We start from the raw sequence: 18,516 nt of genomic DNA, 5'->3' as shown, positions 1-18,516 counted from the left end.
GTACTACAAGGGAGTAATGTTCACCACTCTGCCACCGTCCCGCCCGTGTTACTCCTGCCCCATGTCAGAAAACCTTATTTTCACTGATATATGTTTTAAGAAAATCTCGCATATTCTTCTCAATCTCTCACAATCAGAGATTGAACCCAATCAGCAGCAGCAGCCATTTCAGTTTCTCAGTTTGCCATTGTTACTCCCTGCTCTTCCACACGTATTCTCACGACTGTAGGAAGTGAATTGTTGATCTTCCTCAAAATAAGAATGTCTCTAAGAGTGCTACAGGTTTGCTCTGTTTTGAATAGCCTTACCCACCTTTCAATATAACTTTAATTGATCTTTTCAAACTCAATGTGCGTTTAATCAAGGACCCTTTTTGAGATTCATGAAATGCTGTCTGTTGGTTGTGGCACAAGCTCATACGGACATCAGATGCCTTTCTTCACCCCCTCATACTGGCCAGATCCTGCATCTGATAGGGATGCAAATACCTATCAGCTTTCTTTGAATAAACTAAATCCACATGGTCACTGGCCACTGCATTTGTTTCGCCATTTCTCAAATGAAATTCCAAAGGGATCACGATCCTCCTAATCAAGTTTAGATAATGCCTGGATGTATTTAAACTGAGCCCCATCAGGCCATTGGCGACCATAGGGTTGCTCAACCTCACTGTCCTCCTCATCCAACCTATCGTCTACATTCATCTCCGCCCTCTATGTAAACCATCCTCTCTAATTGTGAACTTTTGAAGTTGAAACTCACTACTTTTCTTCACTCTATCTTCTTCATTTCCTTTTATTTTATTTCTACTTTTCATGATAATTCAAACTATTTCAATACCTTCTCATGTTCAAAGTGCCACATTTGAAATTGAATTCTAGCCATTTCCAAAGATTCTGTTGGCGTTTCCACCAAATTTAATTGCCAAGCTTTACCTGTAATTATCTCTCATTTTCTCACAAACGCAACCCCAACTCCAGCTTGTCTGCCAATTCGTGCAGCTTTGCCTTCCTTACCTTTTGTAAAACCCCAACTTCACTTCTTACACACCCAGAGAATTCTTAGTGACTGAAAGAATCTTTATTCATAAAACACAGTTTAAACCAACCGAATTCAACATCCGGAACAAAAGACATTAACAACGACCATACACGACCTTTGAACCCAACAGCCTCCTGGTGCATACTCTCCAGTGTCTGAATGAGCTTATTCTGGATGCTCTGGTTTCCTCTCAGAATCCAAAGATGTGCATGTCAGGTGAATTGGTCATACTAAACTGATTGTAGTTTTCAGGGATGTGTGGGTTAGGAGCCTTAGTCGGGGTAAATGTGTAATAATAGGGTAGTGGAATGGGTCTGGGTAGGTTGCTCCTCTGAGGGTCAATCTGGACTTGTTTGGTTGAATGGCTGTTTGCACACTGTAGGGATTGTAATTCTAAACTCAATTTGCTTTTATCGATTTAGGACCAGTCAAGAGTCCCTAATTAGCGAAAGACCAACCAGACCGCCTCAAACTATTTTAAGAAGGTAGCTTGGATGTCAACCTTTCCTTGTTTTAAAGTTCGATGTGAAGTGGGTGTTCCAGATGTGATGCTACTAGTCAAACCACTCACCATTAACTTAACACAATATATTTAAACACTCTAATGAAAATCCATACAAAATGAAGAGGAAATTAGAATAATTTAACTATTGGCAACCTTAACCGAATAATGGATAGATTACCTTCGATAAATGAACTGTTCCAATATACCAACATCCCATAAACACACCCCTTTGCAAAAAGGAACATTCAGGCAGACATTCTTGCATACAGTTCTCCAATCCAGAAGGAAACAGCATCAAGTCAGGTTTCAGAGTGAGTAGCAGCTGGAGATAAGTTACTACGGCGTTGTTACTGCTCGTTATTATAAATCCTAAAAGCGTCGTAAGTTATTTACTTGAGCCGTTTTCAGTAGGTAGTTTGGCCTTTAAGATCTCATATTTTACAAAAAGGATAAAATAATCTTTTGTTTAAAGTGAAAGCATTGTCATGTAGTTTAAATGCCTGGTCCTTTACTTTAGGGGCTTTCTAATGTTACTGGTCGCAAGGTCACCTGAGAGGGAAAAATCCAGGTACAGGCCAAGTTACAAGGATGTGTCTCCTAACTTCTGAAACACCCCTATCCATGGACCATCACATGGGACACACAGGGAAGTGAACAACAGCCTAACAAACACAATTTCATTATTTCTGAGCTACACAACGCCAGCAAACGATACACTAGGAAGCCAAAGCCCAAGGCCAGCGAAAGATTACAGAGGACAGAGAGATTCACATTAAAGACATAAACAGACAGTTAATTAACTGAAAATATGTTTTGTAAATATGGGGAAAAGGCAGGGCAGTGGGACGAACTGGAGAAGTGAGATCTTCTCGAGAAAAATTGAATAAAGGCATTGTCAGATCACTTGGAATGGTTTGTTACATCAAATTCTAAATCTGCTTCACAGTACACCACAAACAACATAAACTGGGACAAGATGACAGCCCAGCATGGAGAGATGTGCAGAGCATGCTAGTGTGTTGCACAGTAAACTGCACTATCTGCCCAGCATGGAGAATACTGCAAACTTTACTATCATATGCGCAGTATACTCCCATCAGGTTACTGTCTACAATGGAAGTTTTTGTGTGTGTGTGTGTGTGTGTGTGTGTGTGTGTGTGTGCTCATCAGAGACTGGGGAGAATATGAGTGTGTGCGCGATTGGCGTGGTTGAATGCGAAACTCATTGTTTGAGAAGGAACACACATGGAGGAATCTATTTTAAACATGAACAACTGGCACGCATTTTGTTAATTGATAGAGAGAGAACGAGAGAAGTTTCATGGACAGATGAGATAAAGTGTTTGAGAATGTTAAAATAAAGGCATTGACAGACACAATAGCAATATACATCGGTGTGCACATGAATGACAGATGAATGGGAGTTTGGTGTGAGTTGGAATCAGATTTTCTTCGGCAGTTTTGAAGCCAGGAGCGTCAACAACAGATTATAGGCTTCCTTATGACTGTATTTCATAGTTCAAGGTTCAAACAGCAGATGGAATAAGCAGTGAGATATATTCTGGAGTGGTGAGTATTTCAAGTTAGAAATGGTCAGGGCATGGTGTCAGGAATCAGCTCGTGGTCAAAGGGATGTCCCACAGTTGTGACTTGTCTGCTTCAGCCTCAGTTATTGCTCCGTTATGAGATGGAATCAGTGGCAGGAAGTGGAGTTTGTAACCAGAACAGAAGAGAGTGACCTCCACGCTCTTAATATTTAAATAACAAAGGCAAAGATACAATAAATTGTAGGTCGCCGCTGAAACTGAGTTGGTCAACATAGAGACCCATGAGTAACGCTGCCAGAGCAGAGAGGGAGACAGTAATTGAACACGTTCATTGATGTAGTTATTAATGGTCTGTAGAGTGAACATCTGGATTGAGAGTTTCAACAGGAACAATAATAGTGACAAGAAGTGTAGACTATATGAAAGAACAGTAATACAGTCATAACTAGTTTATAAGAAAAAAAAATCTGGACAGTGACATTTACCAGGAACAGCAACGTTAGCCAGGAAAGGATAATAAAAATATTGAATAATGAGAAGTGCGTAATAGATCCGCAATGATAATGACAACCATTAAAATGCAGAAAAACGCCAAACGTAATTGGATAAACTCCTGTCTATTGTTGGAACATGCCAGTCTAATGTTCCCAGATTCTGATACATTTTTGGAACATTCCAGTTTTATGTTCTCAGATTCTGATCCATTGTTGGAACATTCAAGTCTAATGTTCTCAGATTCTGATTCTTCCTCCTCCTCTCTCTAAATATGCTGATCCCTGTCAGTGCTGTCAGTGATGCTCCCGCTCATATTATGGGATAGCACATTGAACGGCGCCCATTTATCATTAAAAGATGGAAACCCTCCACTGGGATAATTAGAATCCATAGAGATTGGCATTAAGCACAGTCACTGAGAAAACACTGGGAAACTGAGCAAAGGCTACGATAATGGATGAATGGGCACCACACAACAATTAACAGACAGGAATGTTCCCTCCCAGTTGGGGAACACTTCAGTGGTCCAGGACATTCAACCTTGTATCTTCTGGTGACCATCCTCCAAGGCGGACTTCAGGACAGGCAGCAGCGAATAGTGGCCGAGCAGAGGCTGATAAGTAATTTCGGTACCGATAGGTAGGTCCTCAACCGGGTCCTTGGGTACATGTCACATTACAAGTGACTACCATTGCACTATACACACACACACAGGCACTCGTATACACACACAGACATATGGACACACATGTACACATACACGCACACAAACACGCACACACACTCTTACAGAAACCCACTCTCACACAGGCTTCCGCACAGAGATTTAGACCACTCTACATTCATGCACTCACATATCCACTCTCTCTCACTGATACTCAAATCCCTCCCACCCCAGACACACACACACTCCCACACTCACATATGCACCCCCTCACAGACTTAAGACACTCTACATCAGTGCACACACATATACACTCCCTCTCACACGCACAACCCCCAACCCAGACAAAGACCCACATGCACACATATATTTTGTGAGGTGAATTTGTACTTGCAGAGTTACATTGTACTTTGCTTAAAAACCGCATGAGTTCATGTAAACCTCTGAGCTAAAACACTGCATGAATTCATGTAAAAGTCTGTTAACTCACTTTCCAGATTAGAATCAATCTAAACATCATGGTATAGAGAGAGAAACCAGTGGCGAACACCTTCAACATATTGTCTAACTAAAACTTATTGTTACAGCTAACCTGAGAATGCAACTTTAAAAGAAAAAAATGTTTTGTGATTTACACATGAAAATAATGAAACTATAATGGTATTCAAACAGCTGAAAGACTCAACAGACAATCAAGGTATTTTTCAATGTCTAATTTCCGTTACATCACACTGCAAATTTTTGATATAAATTCTGTGCCTTAGAAGTGTGTCCTTCAATATCACCTGTTGAAGGAGCGGCGCTCCAAAGCTATTTTACTTCCAATTAAACCTGTTGGACTATAACCTGGTGTTGTGTGATTTTTTACTTTGTACACCCCAGTCCAACACCAGCATCTCCAAATCATGACTGAGCAAACAGGCTCAGTTAACTAGTTCCACCCATCACTTTGCTATCACTATAAAATGGAACGTTTACTCGGTTTGGATGGAATGGATGAGGGCTGCTGAGGGATTGAACATAAATCTTTAAATTTTTAAAATCTTTTTTCGAAGCTTGTATATGAGAGTATTAACAGGACACTGCAGGGGTCTATATATGTTCCACTTTGTTTATGAAAGGAGGCAGTAATAAAATAACAGATCGGTTGCATAATAAAAAAAGTCAGGTGGGCAAGTTTCTAGATACCTTAACCCAAAGGATAATACTTATTGCCCAGTGTGAGGCTACTCCTGGTTTTAAGTGCCCTGTTATCAAATCCTTTCATAACCTTGAGACAGAGCATTGAGACGGTTGCTCAGCAACAGGCCGAAGCAATTCTCCCCCGAAGGGCCTCTGACAGAAGGATAAGAGAAGGTCATTCAGCCTATATTAGCCTGTTGCTACTTGAAAACGTGGAAATGTAGAATATTGGCCAACAGAATTAGTCAAAACAAAGAGATGTGTTGGTGCAGCTGTATGAGATGTTACTGAGAGGGCACCTGGAGTACATTGTGTTGTTTGTGATTCTGTAACTGAGAAGGGATGGACCTCCATCAGATACAGTTTAACAGCTGCTCGTAATCCATGGATTGCTGTGTCATTTAATGTCTCGGATCTGTTACACAAGGACAGGAGGAAGCCATTCACCCTTTCCAGTCTATTACAGAGGGCCACGAGGAGCCCATTCAGCCTCTCAAGCCTGTTACGGAGGGGCTGGAAGTGTTTATTTCACTTTCAAGTCTGTTACATATAAATATTAGTTTAAAATTAGTTTTAGGATGGGAAAGACCTGATGTAAACATTAAAGTTCTAACTTTGAACACGGTCAATTTTGAAAGTGTTAGGCGAACCCTGTGAAAGGCTGGGTGGAATACCCTATTCATGGGTAAAGGGATGGTTGGTAAATGCAAGGCCATCAAAACTTGGTTTCAGAGAGTCCACAGCCCAACATGTTTCTATTAGTGAGAGGTGCAAGGCTGGTGGGTGCAGGGAGTGCTGGATGGCTAGATATATAGATGCTCTGGTCAAGGTAAGGAAGGAGGCATACGTCAGGTAAACAGAGCAGAGATCAAGTGAATCCCGAGAGGAGGATAAAGGCAGTACGTGTATAGTCAACGGGGAAATTGGGCCAGAAAAATGTGGACATGAGATGGCTTTAGAAATAGCGTTAACGAGGCATTGAAGAAATTCTATAAATCTTTTATTGGCAAAAGATTAACTAGGAAGAGAATAGGGCATCTTAAAGATCAGTAAGGCTACCTATGTGTGGAACCACACGAGATGGGAGGGATACGAAACAAGTATTCTCCTCAGTATTTAATGTGGAGGAGGTGACAAGAGCGAGAGAATGAAAAAAAATATATAGTGACATATTGAAAAGTGTATATATTACAAGGAGGTTTTGGACAATTTAAAAAACATAAAGGTGAACAAATCCCCGGGACCAGATCAGTTGTATCCCAGACGTTTGTGGGAAGCTAGGAAAAAGATTGCTCAGCATTTTTCTGATATATTTTTAACAATGATTTCCATAGGTGAGGTGGCAAAAGACTGGAAGACTACTAACATAGTTTCATTATTTAATAAAGTAAGGAAAAACCAGGTAACTATAGACTGTTGAGCCTGTCATCAATGGTGACTAAAATGTTGGAAGGGGGTTTGAGTGAAAGGATGTATATGTATTTGGAAAGAGAAGGACTGAAGTGGGCTTTGTACATTGGAGATCACGTCTCACTGACTAGGTAGAGTTTTTTGAGGAAGTGATGAAGATGATTGCTGAAGGCAGGACAGTGGATGTTGTCTTTATGGAATTCAGTAAGAAAACCAAGATGTTCGACATGGTAGACTGGTTAACATTGTTAGACTGCCTGGGATCCAGGGAGAGCTCGCCTGTTAGATCCAAAATTTTCTTGAATATTGGAAACAGGGCGTGATAGTGGACATTTGTTCATCGAACTTGGAGACCTGAAACCAGTGGCATGCCGCAAAATCAATAGTGGGTCCACTGCCTTTTGACACTTCCACAAATCATTTACATTTGAGTATATGAAGTATGGTCAGTAAATTTGTAGAAATTTCCAAATTTGTTGGTGTAGTCGACAGTGAAGAATGATATCTCAGAATATAATGGGACGTTGATTATGTGAACCGTGGAATGGCAGATGGAGTTTATTTTATTTAAATGTGAGGTGTTGCATTTTGGCAAGACAAATCAAGGCAAAACATATAGGTAGGGACCTGTCGAAAGCTGCCAATCGAGGAGAACTCCATAGAAATTATGGAATCCCTACAGTGAGGAAACAGGCTATTCGGCCCATCGAGGCCACACTGACCATCTAAACAGTATCCAACTGGATAAACCCCAACGCTATCACTCTTAGCCTGCATTTTCCATGGCTAATCCACCTCCCCTACACATCCCTGGGTAATATACGCAATTTAGCATGGCCAATCTACCCTCATCCTGATATGTTTATACTGCCAGAGGAAATAATAGCACCCAGAGGAAACTCACGCAGACAGTGAGAGAATGTGCAAACTCCACACAGCCAGTCATTCAAGAATGGAATTAAACCCAGGTCTCTGCCCTGTGAGGAAGCAATGCTAGCCTTGTCGTGCAGGTTCTCCGTTCCTTAAAAGTGCCATCACAGGTAGACAGCGCAGTGAAGAAGGCACTTGGTGATCTTCCCTTTATTGGTGCTTGCTTTGAATCTAAGAGTTTGCATGACATGTTGCTTCTGGACAGGACATTGGTTTGGCCACTTTTGTAATACTGCCTTTAATTCTGGTCTTCCTGCTGTCGGAAAGAAGTTGTCAAACTTGAAAGGGTGTAGAAGAGATTTAAAAGAATGCTGCATGTGGTGGAGGGTTAGAGTTACAGGGAGAGTTTGAATAGGCTGGGACTATTTCCAAATGTTGAGGCAGAGGGGTGACCTTAAAGAGATTTATAAAATCATGAGGGGCATAGATAAGGTAAACAGTCAACGTCTTTTACCCAGGATAGGCGAGTCCAAAATTAAAAATAAAGGTTTAAGGTGAGGGGGCAAGATTTAGAAAGGGACATGAGGGACAACATTTTCACACAGAGACTGCTGTGTGTATGGATTGCACAGCCAAAGGGGTGGTGGAGGCTGGTACAGTTACACCATCTAAAAGGCATGTGGATGGATAAGTGCATGGGAAGGGTTTAGAGGGAGATGGACCAAGTGCTGGCAAGGGGGAAGAGATTTATTTAGGATATTTGGTCGGTATGGACGATCAGACCAAAGGGTCTTTTTCCGTGCTGTACATCTCTGAGAGTCTATTGACTCTTGAGTATATAACACAGGAACAGGAGGGGGCTATACAGGCAGCTTGTTTGCTCAATTACTGAGAGACAAATACAAAAATACATCATTCAGATTTTGGTAGTGTTTTACAGAACCATGAGAAAGACCTTGAGTCAACAGAAGCTGTAAGGAATGTGAAGAGGTCATTCAGTCCTTCAATTCCATTCCACAGGAGCAGCAGATGAGCACAGAGCTATTGGAGCCTGCTACTCAGGAACAGGAGGAGGACATCTATTTTCACAAAATTTGGATTAGGAGGCAGTCATTCAACTTCTCGAGACTGGGACACAGGGAAGGAGGCAGTCATTCAACTGCTCGAAACTGGGATACAGGAACAGGAGGGAGTCACTCAACTGCTTGAATCTGGGACACAGGAACAGGACGCAGTCATTCAACTTCTCGAGACTGGGACAGGGGAAAGGACACAGTCATTCAACTGGTCGAAACTGGGACACAGGAACAGAACGCAGTCACTCAACTGCTTGAATCTGGGACATGGGAACAGGAGAGAGTTATTCAACTGTTCAAAACTGAAATTGAGCTTATTCACCCTCTCACCACAGCTGATATACTCCATCTCAGGGAACATCCTGTTAAATCTGCTCTGCTCCCACTCCAATGCAATCACATCATTCCTGTAATGTGTCTCCCAGAACTACACACAGCATTCCATCTTGGCCTCAGCAAAGTTCCACATAGCACTTATAATCTATGTCTCAATGAATAAGGGCTATATTAATGGTCCCCTATGCTTTCTCAAGTTGACTCTTTACCGGTGCAGTCCCATTTAGGGATGTGTGGAGAAGCACCCTCTGAGCTTCCTAGTGTGCTGTCATTCACTGAGTCCTCCCCTGTCTGGTTCCTTCTTCCAAAATACATCACCTCATGTTTATCAGGGTTGCATTCCATCGAGCATTAATCCACCTATCTGACCATTCAATCTGTATATTCCTGTAACACAAGGCCATCCTCGTCACTGCCAGCCACCCGGCCAATCTTTGTATCAAACAGAAACTTACTTACCACTGCCCCCACCCCTCGTCCATATTCACAGCTGCATCATTTATGAGTACCACAAATAATAATGTGAAAAATCACACAAGATCAGATTATAGTCCAAAAGGTTTGTTCCCTGGCACTAGCTTTCGATGTGTTGCTCCTTGATCAGGTGGTTGTGTGCTTTGAAACTTCGTGCCTCTGAATAGATCTTTTGGAAAATACCCGATGTTACGCAATTTTTAATTTTGCCCCTTTTTCTCATCCAACACCAGCACCTTCAAATCACAAATAATAAGGAACACAGCACCGATCCCTGTGGTACACGATTGGACACTGGTCTCCAATCACATAAACATCCTTCTAACACCACCCTCTGTCTCCAACCACTAAAATTGATTTGGATGCAACCTGACAAGTTACTAATGAATCCTACCTTCTCCCTGGTTATTCTGTTCCAATTGACGTACCTGTAGAATATGTGGGGATTCTCCCTAATCTTGCCAGCAGGTTTCCATATCGCTGTGTTGGTCGGTCCCCTCCACGTGAATAATATCCTCCTTATTGCAGTCTTAAATGACCTGTCCCAGATTCTGCCGTTATTTGACTTGAATGTGGATTAGACAGCCAGGGAAGCATTCTGTTAATTTCCAACTTGTCATAACTTTTTTGAATTTTCTAAATTTCGCTGTGACCCAGCTCGCATTCTTTGAAACTCTAGAGAACATAGGCCGAGTTTACTCATCAGGCAATCTCACCATCTGAGGGACTAATCTGGAGAATGTCCATTGTACTTCCTCTGTGGTCAGTATATTCTTTCTGAGATTCGGTCACTATAACTGTACACAATACTCCAGGTACAGTCCCACAAATACGCTGTGAAACTGTTTCAACATATCTTTACATCAATGTTCTCACTCCCTTAAATGAAGGTGAACAAAGCTCTAATTTTCCAGTTACATATATTCCTCCAAATACCCTTTTCACATTCATTGCATTTACGACCTCATTGTTTGAGTTCTTGTTGAACCCGTTCTGAAAATCCATTATATGCAACTTCTCCTGGTTCCCCATTATATATGCTTTAAGAAAAAACTTCAAACAATTCTGAAGTTTATCAAGTATGAATTCTCTATCAGAAATGTATGCTGATTCTCTCCATTGTTGCTGTTAATTTCGAAATATCAAAAAAATCATCATGTGCAATAGATTCCAACACTTTCCCAACAGATGTCAAGTTATTTGGTCTGCAGTTCTCCACACTATCTCTTCTTCCCTTTGTAGATGCGTGAATCCCTACCATTCATCAATAATGCTTGGGTCACATTTACTAATAGCCATTTTCTACAACCGCTTCCAGACTCTGCAGAATGTACAGGAAAATAGAACACTGTCATCGACAGAACAATTAATACTTCTATTGGTGATTTATTTCTGACATTTTGATAGGAAGCACAGCTGTTTCGTCAGGTTTAGAAATGCTCAATGCAGCCACAAGTTCAAGTATTACCTTGTTACTGATATGAATTGATTTTGCGTATTTAGCTCTAGAAGTCCGATATAATCACTTGGTATGATTGGGTGATTTTCTGTATCTTCCTCCATGAAGACAGATTCAAAAAATTGGTCAGTTTCTTCGCCATTTCGCTGTACCCCACAATAAGCAATCCTCTCCCTATTACAAATTTTCACATTTGACCATGCTTTTATTTTGTTTCCTTTGAAATGTAGATTGTGGATTTCGGCAGCATTTGTGTTCCTGCTGGTAAGAATGTATGTTCTCTTTTTGATTTGCTTATCAGTTTAATGGCCTTTCTTTTCTGGATCCTTATTTTCTGAGAATTCTCAGGTTTCCACAATATCTGGAATTCTTATGAGGTCACTTCCTATGATTAATGTATTTTCTAATTTGTTATGTTAACTATCATTGAGTCACTTTCCCTTTCTTTGGTGTTTCTACCTGAAGTAAATAGATGTTTTTTTCAGACTTTGCAATATTTCTGAAAATCTCTTTGTCCTGAACAGATATATTTCGGAACAATGCAGGAGGATAGAGCAGATTCTGTGGGCCGGGTTGGTTATTTTCCATTATCTCTGGCCAGAGTGAGGTCCCGAACCACTGGATGAGAGTGAATGCTGAGCCCGAATTCAAGGAAGGCTACAAAGAAAAACCTGGGAACTAAAGACCAGTAAACCTAAAATCTATTAGGTAAGTTACTCGAAAAGATTCTGAGAGATAAAATGCATTTGGAATGACAGTGTGCGATTCGAAGAAAGATTAGAATGGTGCTGGAAAAGCAGAGCAGGTCAGGCAGCATCGGACGAGCAGAAAAATCGATGATTCGGGCAAAGGCCCTTCATCAAAGTCAGCACGGTTTTGCGCATGGGAAATTTGTTGGTGCTCTTTGATGAAGTGACCAGCAACGTTGAGGAGGGCAGGGAGATATACATAGTTTATATGGATTCCAGTTAGGCCTTCAATAACGTTCCACATGGTACCCTACTCTGTAAGGGTAGATCACATGGAATTGAGTGGGGCAAGGCAAATTAGATACAAAATTGCCTTGATGGTAGGTAACAGAGTGTATTACTGGAAGAATGCTTGTCAGACTGGAGGCCTGTGGCTATTGGAATGCCTCACGGATTGGTGCTGGGACCACTACATAGTACATACATCTATAATTTCGATGAAAATGTACAGGCATGACTTGTAAGTTTGAAAACGGCACTCTATGGAGAGTGAGGAAGATTATCAGAAATTTCAGAAATTACAGCAGTACCTTGATCAGCTGCGGAAACGGGCTGCGAAATGGCAAATGGAATTTAATATAGATCATTGTAAGTTCTAGCATTTTAGAAAGTCAAATCAAGATTGGAGTTTCATGGTGACTGGTTGGTCCGAAGGAGTGTAGTGGAACAGAGGGACCTTGGAATTCAGGTGCATGATTCTCTCAAGGATGATTCAGAAGTAGACAGGGCAGTGAAGAAAGCATTTGGCACACTGGCGTTAATCAGTGTATTTCACTGATTATCGAAAATAGGGAGTTATGTTGCATTTACACAGGATGTTGTGAGGCCACAGTGGTAGCATTATGTTCAATTTTGTTCACTTTGCTATAGGAAGGGTGTTATTAATCTGGAAAGAGCACAGAAGAAATTCACAAATATGTTTCAAACGACTCAATGATCTGAGTTATCGGGAGAAGTTGGGCAAGCTAGGAGTTATTACTTTTGTGTGTATGCGACTGAGGCAAGATCTGGTAGAAGTGTATAAGATTATAGGAAGGATGGACAGAGTGAATGCATTCAGTCTTTTTTTCTTCAGGTTTGGGCAATCACAGATTAGAGGGCATCAGTTTAAGATCAGAGGGGAAAGAATAAAAGGGAACCTGAGGAGCAAATGTTTTACACGCACTGTTTAACGCATATGGAATGAGACGTCAGCGGAAGAGGTTGAGTTGGGTACATTCGCAACATTTAAAAGGCATTTGGACAAATACACGGACATGAAAGGATTAGAAAGATTCTGGCAATAGCAGGTAAATGGGGTTCGCGTGGATGGACATTTTGGTCAGAATGGACTAGTTTGGGCCGAAGGGCATGTCTCCGTGCTGTTGGACTCTATGACTCTAACAACCATTGCTTATCTCCCACTGAAAGTTATATTGCACTTTCCCAATTCACTGAAGCGAACTTGACCCTCTAGCCTCCACTCTTCCATAATGAATGACCAGAATGTTCAAGCATTGTAAGCAGACACCATGTAAAATGCACCTTATTAATGTCACTATTCCTTAAATGCTGCTTCAGACCAAGGTTAGTAATTCGTCATTCTGACCACACAACATCAATTCCGAAATACCTGTTCTCTAGTTTGCTTCACAACATACTCTTCAAACCACCTCATATACACTTACAGAATTTATTTTTCACAGCCTGAGCAGTCACTTAGTTAATGCAGTTTAGATGTAACTTGAGACCATCCAATAAGACTGCAGTATCCACAATACTTGCCTATCTAATTTCCAGCATATGATGCTCAGATTTTCTGCTACTGTTTTGATTTTGATATATAACACACCAATATTTTCCTTCTCCTTGCTATCTGCATGCTCAACATAAACTGATTCTGTGGAAACTGAGGAGCAGGTCTTTGTCGTTATTAGTGATAGACTTGGACAAGACATTCGGGGAGGCTCACCTCGACGCTGAGATGATCTGAAGAAATGTCCCACAATACTGGACAAGCAACAATATCCTCCTCGCTCGGTAAGGATAAGAGTTACCGTTTACTCTCTGCTCCCTCACACGTACTGTATATCTGTTATGGCAGCTACCCACGAACAAGATTCACGCTCTATCTCCAAATAAGGCTCAGGCACTACTCCTCTCACTATTGAATTCAGTAAAGATCTTCCTCAATTTCTCTGTTACTTACGCAATAATCCCTCCACTAATAATACTATATAGATTCAACACGGTGGACTGACTCATTCCAGACACTTCACAACTCCCCCCACCTACACCAGCACAAACAGCAGGGTCACCCATTCACACTCTCCCTCCCTCTCTTTCTCCCATTCCAGGAGAAACAGCCTGGAATAGGACAGAAAGAGCCAAGCCGGGTGATGGAGAGCCCGATATCCGTTCCCTCACCTCCTCCCCCTGCCATGTGGGGAGGACTCTGAAAGGAATGAAGAGAACTAGGATGCCTCGTATGGAGATTCTGAAACATCCATGTCCCACTGACCGATTAAAGAGCAGTGCTCAGTGAAAGACAATTCTCACTTTAAACCCACTGGCAGTTCCAACAACAGTCCTTTCGCTTCCAACAAAAAAATACAGATATTTCACTGCACAGAGACGCAGACACAGAAATACACAGAGGTATTGATAAACATCCCAATATACGAACACACACAATGCTTACAAGGGGATAGGCATGCACACACGTAGAAACACACAGAGACATGGACAGTCACATACAAATAGACACAAACACAGATGGATACACAGACTGCAACAGAGACGGACAGATGTAAACACGCAAACACACAGATAACAAGCACATGGACACACACACACATATATAATATATATACACACACACATACAGACACATACAAACAGACACACACACATACAGACAACCACACGTACACATACAGGCACACACACGCACACATACACATACAGACACACAGAGGCACAAATACTAGTGTCATTCAGACACAAATAGATATGTTTTTGATTTTTAAGGAGATCAAGGAATCCAGGGAGAAGGCAGAAGGATGAGGTCGATTTACATATAAGAAATCATTGAACGGAATTTTAGACTCGATAGACTTAATGGCCTCATTCTGCTTATTTCCTGAATGCTCCTTCGGTATTATGCTATAAGGCATTCTCTTCCTGAGACATCAGCAGAGGCTGGGTGTGATACATATTTGGTTAGAGAGAGTCAGTGAGTATGTGGGACAGGTTTGGTGTCTGGAATGGTTTATCTTTATTCCTAGTTATTCTGTCCTTATGTCTGAAAAGAGCTGATGTTTTGTTGTTCATTAACACTGCTTGAAAATAACAGTCCCACAATGAAATAAGGACGTCCCTTTCACTTTAGTGTTGAGCTACCTGTGGTGTCATCATCCTCAGGAAGTAGTGAAGACTCGGTTATTGAAGATTTTCAAGGCTCAGCTCGACGGATCTTTGCTGGACAGTGTTTATTGGGAACAGACAGGAAATGGATGGTCAGACACATTCGAATCAGCCATGACCTATCTGAATAGTGGCGCCGATTGAACAACTTCTATCCCTACCCCCATGTGTTGTTCCCTCAATCCACCCCTCGATGCTGTTACAGGGTTGGGGACCATCCCATTCAGTCAGACAGGATCGTTACATTGAGGCAGGAGGAGCCCATTCTGCCCCTCTAAGAAATTACACAGTAACATAGAATGAAGTAATTCAGCTCGTTCAGTACATTACGCAGCCTAGGAAGAGGCCATTCAACCTGTTTGAATGGCTACACATGAAGAGGGAAGCTGTCGCTAACAGGAAATAGCGATTAAATTAAAATGTTTATTTTAGGCAGCAAAGCTGTAACTGATGGAGTGCCTCAGAGATCACTGTGGGATCATCAACGACCAATAATCTGTATCAAATATCTGGAGGAAGAGGAGGGAATGGCTTGGAGCTCAATTAACTCGTACACCAAGCATGTCTTTCAACGTGTAATCAAATGGAGGTAGTGAGTATGCATTGTGATATAGACAGGGAATGTTAATGAGCAAAACTTCAGCAGAAATAACATAATGTAAGTTGTCTATTATTGCATGAAGGAGAAAGTGTGGACTGCAGATGCTGGAGATCAGAGCTGAAAATCTGTTGCTTGAAAAGCGCAGCAAGTCAGGCAGCATCCAAAGAGCAGGAGAATCGACCTTTCGGGCATGAGCCCTTCTTCAGGAATGAGGAAAGTGTGTCCAGCAGGCTAAGACAAAAGGTAGGGAGGAGGGACTTGGGGGAGGGGCGTTGGAAATGCGATAGGTGGAAGGAGGTCAAGGTGAGGGCGATAGGTCGGAGTGGGAGTGGGTCCGGAGAGGTCAGGAAGAAGATTGCAGGTTAAGAAGGCGATGCTGTGTTCGAGAGTTGGGACTGAGACGAGATTGCGGGGGGGGGGGGGGGGGGGGCTGGGAAATGAGGAAACTCGAAAAATCTGAGTTTGTCCTGTGTGGTTGGAGGGTTCTTACACGGAAGATGAGGCGCTCTTCCTCCAACAGTCATATTGTTATGGTCTGGTGATGGAGGAGGCCAAGGACCTGCAAGTCCTTAGTGGAGTGGGAGGGGGAGTTGAAGTGTTCAGCCACAGGGCAGTTGGGTTGGTTGGTCCGGGTGTCCCAGTGGTGTTCTCTGAAATGTTCCGCAAGTAGGCGGCCGGTCTCCCCAATATGGAGGAGGCCACATCGGTTGCAGATTGGGGAGACCGGCCGCCTACTTGTGGAACGTTTCAGAGAACACCTCTGGGACACCCGGACCAACCAACCCAACCATCCCGTGGCTCAAAACTTCAACTCCACCTCCCGCTCCACCAAGGATATGTCTCTGTGCTGGCTGGTTAAATAATAACATAACCAGGAGATTTACCCTCTCTTCAGTTTCGGGCACTGACTCTGTGCTGGCTGGTTAAATATATATAAACGGGAGATTTACACTCTCCTCAATTTAGGGCAATGACTGTGTTTTGGCTGGTTAAATATATATAACCTGGAGTTTTACACTCTCCACAGTTTAGGGTAATGATTCTGTGCTGGCTCATTAAATAAATATAACCAGGAGATCTGCACTCTCCTCAGTTTAGGGCACTGAGTCAGCCCAGGCTGGATAAATACATCCCACCAGATAGTTGACACACTCCTCAATTTAGGGCACTGAATCTGCGCTGACTATTTAAATATATATAAACAGGAGATATACACTCTCCTCAGTTTAGGGCACTGAGTCTGTGCTGGCTGGTTAAAAATATATATATCCAAGAGATTTACCCTCTCCTCAGTTTAGGGCACTGACTCTCTGCCGGCTGTTTAAATTTTTTAAACCAGGAGATTTACACTCTCCTCAGTTTAGGGCACTGACTCTGTGCTGGCTGGTTGAATATATATAACCAGTAGATTTACACTCTCCTCAGTTTCGGAAACTGCCTCCGTGCTGGCTGGTTAAATATATATAACCAGAAGATGTCCGCTGTCCACAGTTTAGGGCACTGACTCTGTGCTGGAGTTTAAATATTTTTAACCAGGAGATTTATGCTGCCTCAGTTTAGGGCACTGCCTCTGTGCTGGCTGGTTGAAAATATATAACCAGTAGATTTACACTCTCCTCAGTTTAGGGCACTGACTCCGTGCTGGCTTGTTAAATATATATAACCAGGAGATTTACACTCTCCTCAGTTTAGGGCACTGACTCTGTGCTGGCTGGTTGAATATATATAACCAGTAGATTTACACTCGCCTCAGTTTCGGGCACTGACTCCGTGCTGGCTGGTTAAATATATATAACCAGAAGATGTCCCCTCTCCACAGTTTAGGGCACTGACTCTGTGCTTTCTGGTTGAATATATATAACCAGGAGATTTACACCCTCCACAGTTTAGGGCACTGACTTTGCGCTGGCTAGTTAAATGTATATAACCAGGAGATTTACACTTTCCTAACTTTTGGGCACTGACTCTGCGCTGGCTGTTTAAATATATCTTACCAGGAAATTTACACTCTCCTCAGTTTAGGGCACTGACTCTGCGCCTGCTGGTTAAATATATATATAACCACGAGTTTTTCACTCTCCTCAGTTTAGGGCACTGACTCTCTGCTGGCTGTTTAAATATGTATAACCAGGAGATTTACATTCTCCTCAGTTTAGAGCAATGATTCTGTGCTGGCTGGTTAAATATATATAACCAGGAGATTTACACTCTCTTCAGTTTAGGGCACTGACTCTGTGCTATGTGGTTAAATGTTTCTAATCACGAGATTTACACTCTCCTAAGTTTCGGGCACTGACTCTGTGCTGGCTGTTTAAATATATATAACCAGGAGATTTACATTCTCCTCAGTTTAGAGCAATGATTCTGTGCTGGCTGGTTAAATATATATAACCAGGAGATTTACACTCTCCTCAGTTTAGGGCACTGAATCTGTACTGGCTGGTAAAATATATATAAGTAGGAGATTTACACTCTCCTCTGTATAGGGCACTGACTCTGCTGGATGGTTGAATACATATAGCCAGGAGATTTACACTCTCCTCAGTTTAGGGTACTGACTCTGCTGGCTGGTTTAATATATATTACCATGAGATTTACACTCTTCTAAGTTGTGGGCGCTGACTCTGTTCTGGCTGTGAAAATATATATAACCAGGAGATTTACACTCTCCTAAGTTTCGGGCACTGGCTTTGTGCTGGCTG

This window comes from Chiloscyllium punctatum, chromosome 12 (genome assembly GCF_047496795.1).
Source record: "Chiloscyllium punctatum isolate Juve2018m chromosome 12, sChiPun1.3, whole genome shotgun sequence".
In the NCBI taxonomy this organism is placed as follows: Eukaryota; Metazoa; Chordata; class Chondrichthyes; order Orectolobiformes; family Hemiscylliidae; genus Chiloscyllium; species Chiloscyllium punctatum.
The sequence above is the reverse complement of the archived record's forward strand: the minus strand, read 5'-3'. Positions refer to the sequence as shown.